At 40.4% G+C, this 8,750-nt stretch overlaps 1 pseudogene; it reads right to left on the reverse strand.

Annotated features, from left to right (window-relative positions):
* Window positions 1-656: 656 nt before the first annotated feature.
* LOC113279091 lies at window positions 657-8,300 on the reverse strand (annotated as a pseudogene).
* Window positions 8,301-8,750: the final 450 nt, after the last annotated feature.

Genomic DNA, 8,750 nt, shown 5'->3' on the forward strand with positions numbered 1-8,750 from the left:
CCTTTGATCAATAGACTTATTAAAGTGAAGCAAGAGCTATGCCATTCAGATTAGACCCAGTCCCCTTCTCCGTATCAGAGCTCCTTTCAATGTCCGAGTTCCTCGAACTTGACAAATATGTAGCTAGGAAAGAGGCCCGATGCTCTTACGACCAAGTACATTCTTCAATAGACTTTACGTTCCATGACCTTCGAATTGCCAGCTTCTGTAAATTCTAGAATTCCAGTGGATGCTCTTCCTAATAATAGCAAAGCCTTACATCTATAGTATGGTCGTTTTCGCCTCAACTCTTTCTCTCGAGCCTACCCCACCTGGAGATTTAATATCAAAGATTTTGGCCATACGCATCCTAAACTTTTTGCAAATGAACAGTTGCTCCACTAATAAAACAAGGTTTCTCGCTTTGTCCCCTACGTAGACTGAAAATTCTTAGAATCAAGGTCCTAGAGGCAAGCGCTTTCATTGAATGGGTACGACTCCCAATTGAAGAAGTGTTAATTATCCTCCCTATGGCCAAAGTAAAGAATGAGATTTGAGCTAATTGTTTCGAAGAGAAGAAAATTTCAATCGTTGCTAAACAAGAAACCTTACCTTACTTCATGGGTTGTCTTTACCAAGAGCTACTCCTACTTGATGTATTCCTGGTCGAGTCTATAGGAGTCACTTCTTAGTGTGATATGATAATTAGACTCGAACCTTTCTTAAGACTACCAAGCCCTCTCGAATGAGTTCTACGATATAAGCTTTCGACGTAGACCCTGGGACAAATCTTTCACTCATGGAGACATGAAAACCTGTCACTATTTCGTCCTGAAGACTGATGCGACGGGAAGAAATGGCATTGAGAAGCATTGCTGACTTAACAGTTAGGTTTCGGCATAACAAGTCTTGCACCGTCTTTTCACACTGAGGCGCGGAGTGTGCCGTTGGTAATGATTCCACTACGGTGCCACAAATTTTCAAGTTGATCCTAAGTAATCGCTTTTGATCTTTTGATTCCAGAAGAACGACTTCGTTAGGATTAGGAACTTGCTACAATTCTTCTTGAATAGCCTCCATTCTTGCATCTAAGGTCGCTTTAAAAGTATGACCTAAACTCTTTCGACTGAATGGAATGAAACCTATAAAACAACCAGCTACTATCATTTCTTCAATATTGATTGAGATATTCTTTGAACTTGATGCACATAGAAAGAGAATGACGACAAATAAAATCTTTTGATCCTTCATGTTAATTTTTGTTATTCTCCCTTTCGGCAACTTGAACGGGTGGGGGACTGAATGTTACCCAGTGGCAGAGAACAATCCGAACCGGGGCGCACCGAAGTGCTTTTTATGTAGGTTGAAGTGGTATAGAACCTAGTAAACCGAGCGTAAAAAAGAATAAGTCTTATCTTATGAGTTTAGTTAGTTAGTGATCAAAGTCGAGAGTTTCATGCAACTTGCTGAAAGAAGACTGATTATTATTCTACGATAAAAGATGATGAATGATCAACGCGACAAAGAGTCAGTTTTTCATTCTTTCCTTTCTTCTTTAGTGCCTCTTTGATTATGGGATGGTGCTTGCTCGGTTCCATCGGCTTTTTTCTCAGAAATAAAGGCTTGGAGGTCTTCCTTCTAGAGAGATCAAGAAAGAACGCTTTCTTCAAGAAACTCGGTGCCGAGCAGTTCCAGATGTCGATGTCTCCTCAGCAGTCGAGTTTAGTTATTCCTTCTGGGCCAATGCTTACATCTTTGAACTTTAGGAAATGAATCCGCAAAAGCTCGACTTGGGACTCATTCACTCAAATCATAAGAGAATAAAACTTCAATCGCACGCCTCTGGTCCCACCACTTTCAAGGAAACTCTCCAGGTAAAGGAAGGAATCATAGTCAAAAGCAAAGCTTGATCCTGGTTCAGAAAAGAGACAAAGCGATATGCTTAACACATGTGTGTCGAACGTTGTTTTCGGGCCTAATTCGGTTCAAGGTAGGAAATTCTAAGCCATATGGAGGGTTTGGAGGTCAGTCACTCACACTGATTGAAGAGACTATGGGAACGTAAAGATGGAATGTTCTAATTTTTCCCTTGCTAGTGGAAGTATGTAAACCTAGGGAAATCGCGTGATGAACCAAGAAGTCTCCAGCCAGGTCCTAGTAAACAACCTTATGGGACACATGAGTTTGTAAAAACCTTCTCACCGATATCAAGGCTTCCAGGAGAAGATAGCTCGACTTGACGGAAAGAGAATTCACTTAGCTTGAGTGTCCGTGTACCAATCTATCTGCTTTTAGGAGGTTGGGAAGTCTTTACGGCTTAAACACATAATTTAATTTACTTCACATATGTCTTTTAATTTCCCTTATTTGGATGTGGAGTCACAGCACACTATGGAATTCTCACCCAAGCTAGGTTCGTTCTACTTGTAATGGTATGACCAGTGCTACTAACTAAAAGAACTTTGTTTGCGCATATCCCTCTTTCCGAGTGCTATGTTGGAATTAAATCTATAACTATCTTAGTCTACTATTTACATATCCTAAGAAGTTAGCCAAGAAACTTACTGAACTTCATTTGAATTGCCAACATGGCAAGGAATTGAGACTACTACTACAAGCTTCTGGACTCTACCAGGTCTTGCTTAGGGTTCTAAGCTCTTTCATAGCTATTTCTTTGATCAGACCATCTCAAATGAGAAGTGAAATGTAAACGCTAAGTTGGACATTTATGTGTTAAATGTAGATGTTTATGACCTTGATGTTCAAACAAGACTAGATCGTTTCCAATCGGGAATTCAGTCAAAAAAAGTTGGATCCGCTGAGCTCCTTGTTAAACAATTATGATCTTACTCGATATAGCTCCGTGCTTAAAAGCTTAGGTGGGGGGTCTTACTAGGTCACTTCACACTATTACAGAACTTGGCAGAAAAAGGAATCCAGTTAAAGAACTTGACAGAAACAAGCTAAGTTCCAAGGTCGGTGGATTCCGTTGACCAAGGAAAGCAGCTCTTCCAACAAGCTATGCTAGGGCACGCGGCTCTGGTAGAAAGGGATGTCATATTAATTTCTCATTTCAATGGTAGATTTGGTCCCATCTTTCCGCGGGAATAGAGCTACTAGTGATGTAGCCCCCTTTCCTGTATTCCCCGTATCACTTACCAATAGCCACTATGAATAATATAGAATTCTCGGTCCCTCTCTTTCCGACAACTGCTAGAATAAAGAAGTGGCAACCACCTTCCCGGCGAAGCAGAAAACAAAGGCGCGTAATTAGTAAGACTATCTCGGGCGACCTGCGGGCATAGACCTCTAGTTGCCTGGTAGAGTCATTTCATCCCGGATTTTGATCAGTAAAGAATTCCTCAACCTCCTAAACTCAAACTCTAGTCCCATTAGCTGATCTGCGACTAAGGAGCCGATATGTGTTGTAGTTACATAAATGAAGAGACAGCAGATATGCGACATTCAACCGATATGCGACAGTCCTAGTACATTGTTAGTTGTGGTATAACTCTTAGTAAGGAGTAGAGCAGTAGCGGTATTCACTTTTCATGTCACAGAATCGACTCTGAGCGCTGTTCATGGCACGGTTAACGATGTCTTTAGGTGTTAGCCCTGCTTTCGCTGGTATTGAGATCTGGGAATAAGGAGTATCTGGCCTCGTAAGCTAGGTGCCTTTTCGTGAATGCGCTTTCGTGCTAGATGGGATTTCCGTTTGATGAATCACCCTAATCGAAAGACAAGAAATGCCGTCGAAAATACAACATCTTTTATATGAAAAAATGTATAAGTTCCATTCAACGAAACAAAGTATAAGACTTTTATCTTACTGGGAACGATTCAATGATAGGTCTGGACCGAGCTGCTATATCTCCTTTTTCTTTCTTGTTGATCTAAGTCTTCATTCATTAAACTCATAAGAGAAGAAAAACTTCAATACGGACAAAACAAAAACAAGATTCACGAGAATGACGTGTCATGTTAGAAGGGATGAAATTAATTGGAGCCGGTGCAACACTAGTAATTCAGATGGACCCGATAGTTTACTATGCTTCTTGCAAGCTTCGGCTTGCAGAAATGCAGTGACTAAATTGGAGGCAAGGGAGAAGAAGCGGAAGAGAGACAGGATTAAAAGTCTCTCTCGTTTTGTCCCTTGCCCTAAGATAGATTTGGAATGTAATGATCTACCCCTCTCTGAGGATGCCATTCGGACTGCTGAAAATCTTGGGGATCGTAGTATCTTCCATGTCTTAGGTATTATGCCCAAGCATGATGAATAGAGGGATCCTCTGAGTGGACGCGTTGTAATGACAAAAAGAAGCAAGATTCAAAAAAATGACCTGTCATGTTAGAAGGGATGAAATTAATTAGAGCTGGAGCGGCTACTATTACCCTAGCAGGAGCAGCCATTGGTATTGGAGACGTTTTTAGTTCTTTAATTCAGTCTGTGGCAAGAAATCCGTCATTAGAAAAAAAACTCTTTGTCTATGTAATCTTAGGTTTCGCTCTGACAGAAACGATTGCTCTGTTTGCTTTAATGATGGCATTCCTAATCTTGTCCGTGTTCTGATCCCTCCGGGACTGAACTTAACTATACTATAACGAACTATGTTCACCCCATAGAAAAGGGAGAATCTTTATGGACTTGCTTCAAGCCATCGAGGTTTCGCGCATTTCAGATGGTGGTGAGACCACATGCAACTTTTATCATATGTAATGTCATATAATTAGTTACCCGATAAAGGAAGAGATAATAAACATCACCCCTCACTCACTTAAGGTTGGCCAAGTACTATATATCTTTGTAAACCAATCTTTGATAAATAGGGAACTCAACTACAGCAAAAGGGAAGTTCCTAGAGCTGAAGGACGTGAAAATTCCTATCTCAGATGGTTTACTAGTTCAATCTCAGAACTCATTTTAATGAAAGCAAGGAAGTCTTATCCAGATATAAAGAGATGTCCACGTAGCTCTCCTAGATTCACAAACCAAGTCCCAATCAATCGAGACAAATGAAATAAAGGAGTTTCGTACCTTGCTTGTTATCTCAATCTTGATTTCTCAAGCTGGATGAAAAATTCAATGCCAGCAACTAATAGGCAACTCCTCCACTTCGAGTCACCGGGAAGGAGGTTGTAAGGGATTTCTCTCGGTCCTACTCTAATCATTCTAAGTACAGAACGGAGGGCTTGAATCAAATTCCTTCCCTTCATGTGGTGGTGCGACTTTGAAGACATCTACTTTACTGGAGTAAACATATGAGTTCAACTATAACAAAAACGGATAAATAGGCTTAAGCATACGTTAACTATATTGGCTAATAACAATATCTATCTTGACTGGATGTTCTGGTTACGGATAAGCTCCGGCGTTTCGCCATAGGTACATAAACAAGAGGAAAACTACGTCTATAATAAAGGGTGATGGCTTTGATCCCTCAGCTGTGTGCTTTAGCGATGCTTTCGATTCCCAAATTTCACTATTTTGTGTTGTTAGACACTATTGATGCACTATTGATAGCTGGTCTCACCTTGTTGATGCCATTCTTCGTTGGAGGCGTTTCCTTGAAGAATCGAAGGAAAGCCGACTCGCATCTACAATAGGTTTCGTGCTTGCCAGCCGCAGGTGAAAGCAAAATAGTAGATAATAAAATATAAGGAAATGCGGGCTCATCACCCCTAGAACTGCCTTCTTTTCAAAGGTAGAAGCCTTAGAACTGCTCTGTCTTTTCGACTACGGATGTAGCTGTAGCATTCCCATCCCATCTTATTATACCTAGGGGTTGCTCCAATCCCCTTTCTTAGATAGTATAGAGGCAAGATTTCCCAATTTCCATCTAGTCTTAGAGTTCCTATAGTTGTTGAGTTCTGAGTTAGTTGCTTGCTTTACTGAGTTAGCAGTTAGTAGCTTTGCTTTTGTTTTACTAGTTGACTTGCTTTGCAATAAAGATATAGATTTTTTAACAATGGAGTAAATGGCTTAGCTAATTGGTTTTCTTACAGCTCTTGATTTCAATCTAATTGCTTTGCCTAGTGAGTTATCTGCTCCCCTTCGTTGTTTGCTAGCTTTCCCCATTGCCTTTCTGTATACTTGTCGAGTCACTGCAGATCCTCTCTTTCTCACTAATTCGCAGTCCTTTCATCCAAGCCATGTTCATGGGCTACGAGAGCGTATAGATGTAGGACGTGGAATTAGCCAACTCAGATGAATTTCATCGAGGTCCTGCGGATCCCACCCAATCTAAATACAGTTATAACGCCGGTGGACCAGACGAAGGAAGTAGTACCGTCGATTGGTTGTCAAAAAAAAACAACTAAAGTTTTTCAAGCGCATGTGAAGCCCTTTCCTTCTAGTTTGCTAGCGCTTTCTTGTTTTATGCCTAGCTCGCTAACTCAGTTGGATGGCCGTAGTGATTGGTTTTTCTTTAGAAATTGATAAACAAGAGGTAGTTTACTTACTTGACTTTCTAAGTGAAGGGAGGCACTTACTCATATGTTCTACATGTGATATATAGAAGAAATCACTTTTAGTATCCTTTATCGGTCGTACAGAACTAAGCCATGAATTTAGGAGCTTCTTTCCATTATAAGCCCTAGCATTAGCGAAAGGGAATTCTATGAAAAAGAAAGATAGGAAATGAGGAACTTCAATTGTTCCCTTCCATTCCAACTGGCAAAGGGATAAGTTTTAGCTAAAATTGGCCCCTTCTTCACCACCATAACTAGTGGCGGCAACCTAGTAATTTGACCAAATATGAGGAGGTACGGGTTGTTGGTGCAAAACTTCGTCGTAACCGTGTCTTTTTTTTGAGGGCTTTACAGCTTGTTTCTAAGCTATCTGCTCGATCTTGCGACAGGTGAGAGGAATGAAGTGGCTATACTTCTTGCTTTTGGTGAATGCTAGGCCTGAACAGTGAACCACAAGCCTATTAGGACGGGACCCACTAAATAAGGATCCAAGATTACCAGACGCAGAGCTAACCCAAGTTTTCTTCTTATGCTTAACACATATATGTCCAATTTTCCTTTTCTGACAAGCTTGCCGGTTCCTTACTCTAACAAGTAAGTAAACAACTTAGGCCAATAGCCATGTTAGTCTCAGAGGACATGAGAATGGATCAAGATAAATTATGTCAAAAGAAAATCCTTGAAACTGTTCATGCGATCCGGTGATTCAAATTTAATTAAGGTAAGAGGTTCAAACCCTAGGAGAGTGGATTCTTTTAAATTTATATCCAATTCAATTACATTTGTCATACAGGAAAATGTGTAGCTCTAAAGACAAGTGACGTATGGACTAGACACTAGACTAGGTCTCTAGTTATTTCTCTCTGTTTCCTAGATTTCAAACTAAACGTTTAGATAAAATAGAAGAAACTGAACTCCGAACTCACATACCTTTCTTTTCACTTATCGTGCATCTAACAATGGAGTTGAAAAGAGGCCGGACACCAACAGCAGTGCTAGATTTCGCCTCCATACATTGCTTGCTAATCCAATAGCAGACTTTCAGATATCTATAGCCAAAGCCTGAACAACATCTATAGATTAAAGATTATAAGCTTCAAGACTTGTGAAGTTACGTGGACCCTCACCAAAGGCCCTTTACTTTACATAGACTCGACCAGGAATACATCAAGTAGGAGTAGCTCTTGGTAAAGACAACCCAAGAAGTAAGGTAAGGTTTCTTGTTTAGCAACGATTGAAATTTTCTTCTCTTCGAAACAATTAGCTCAAATGTCATTCTTTACTTTGGCCATATGGAGGATAATAAACACTTCTTCAATTGAGAGTCGTACCAATTCAATGAAATCACTTGCCTCTAGGACCTTGATTTTAAGAATTTTCAGTCTACGTAGGGGAAAAAGTGAGAAACCATATTTTATTAGCGGAGCAGTTGTAGATGTAAGGCCTTGCCATTATTAGGAAGAATATCCACTGGAATTCTAGAATTTACAGAAGCTGGAAATTTGAAGGTCATGGCAAGTAAAGTCCATTGAAGAATGTACTTGGTCGTAAGAGCAGCGGTCCTCTTTCCTAGCTACAAATTTATCAAGTTCGGGGAACTCGGACATTGAAAGGAGCTCCGATAGGAGAAGGATACTGGGTCCAATCTGAATGGCATAGCTCTTGCTTCACTTTAATAAGTCTATTGATCAAAGAAATCACGTAAAGATTCAATGGTCGATAAGGGGATAGCCCAGGTAGATATTCTCATTTCATTTATTACTCGGATTAGACTCCAATGGCTTAGGTAAAAGGGATGGGAATTCTACGACCTTTAGATTTAAACCAAGTCGATTAGCTGCCAGGTGCTCCATCTCTATTGATAGGACAATGCTTTTAGAGGATTTAGCCTCGTTTAGTCATTTACTCCGTAAAACGTATTACCGTGGATTCAATCTTAGCGACCCACCCTAGTGATAGGTTGTAAACTGGCTTTTTCGCTTCGGTGAGCGAATTTTCTTTTCGTGATCTAGCCAGTCAGTAACGGGTAACCACAAGCAGGCGCATGGATAGATTACTGAAGAAGTGTGTTATAGCATAGCTCGGTCAACCTCTCATGCTTTTCTATCTCAAGCATTTTTATCAATGTTAGTGATCAAAACTATGAGTCTTGATTTCTAGCCTACATAGCTAAGTCTCGGACTAGGATAGAAAAGTGATGTTGAGCTCAAGGACTTCATGGCGATTTGTCATACAACCACGAAGATCTATACAAGGAACCGTGGAACTTCATCAACAAAAAGGTATGTGGAGACTTGAACTTA

This window comes from Papaver somniferum, chromosome 5 (assembly GCF_003573695.1).
Source record: "Papaver somniferum cultivar HN1 chromosome 5, ASM357369v1, whole genome shotgun sequence".
Taxonomy (NCBI): domain Eukaryota; kingdom Viridiplantae; phylum Streptophyta; class Magnoliopsida; order Ranunculales; family Papaveraceae; genus Papaver; species Papaver somniferum.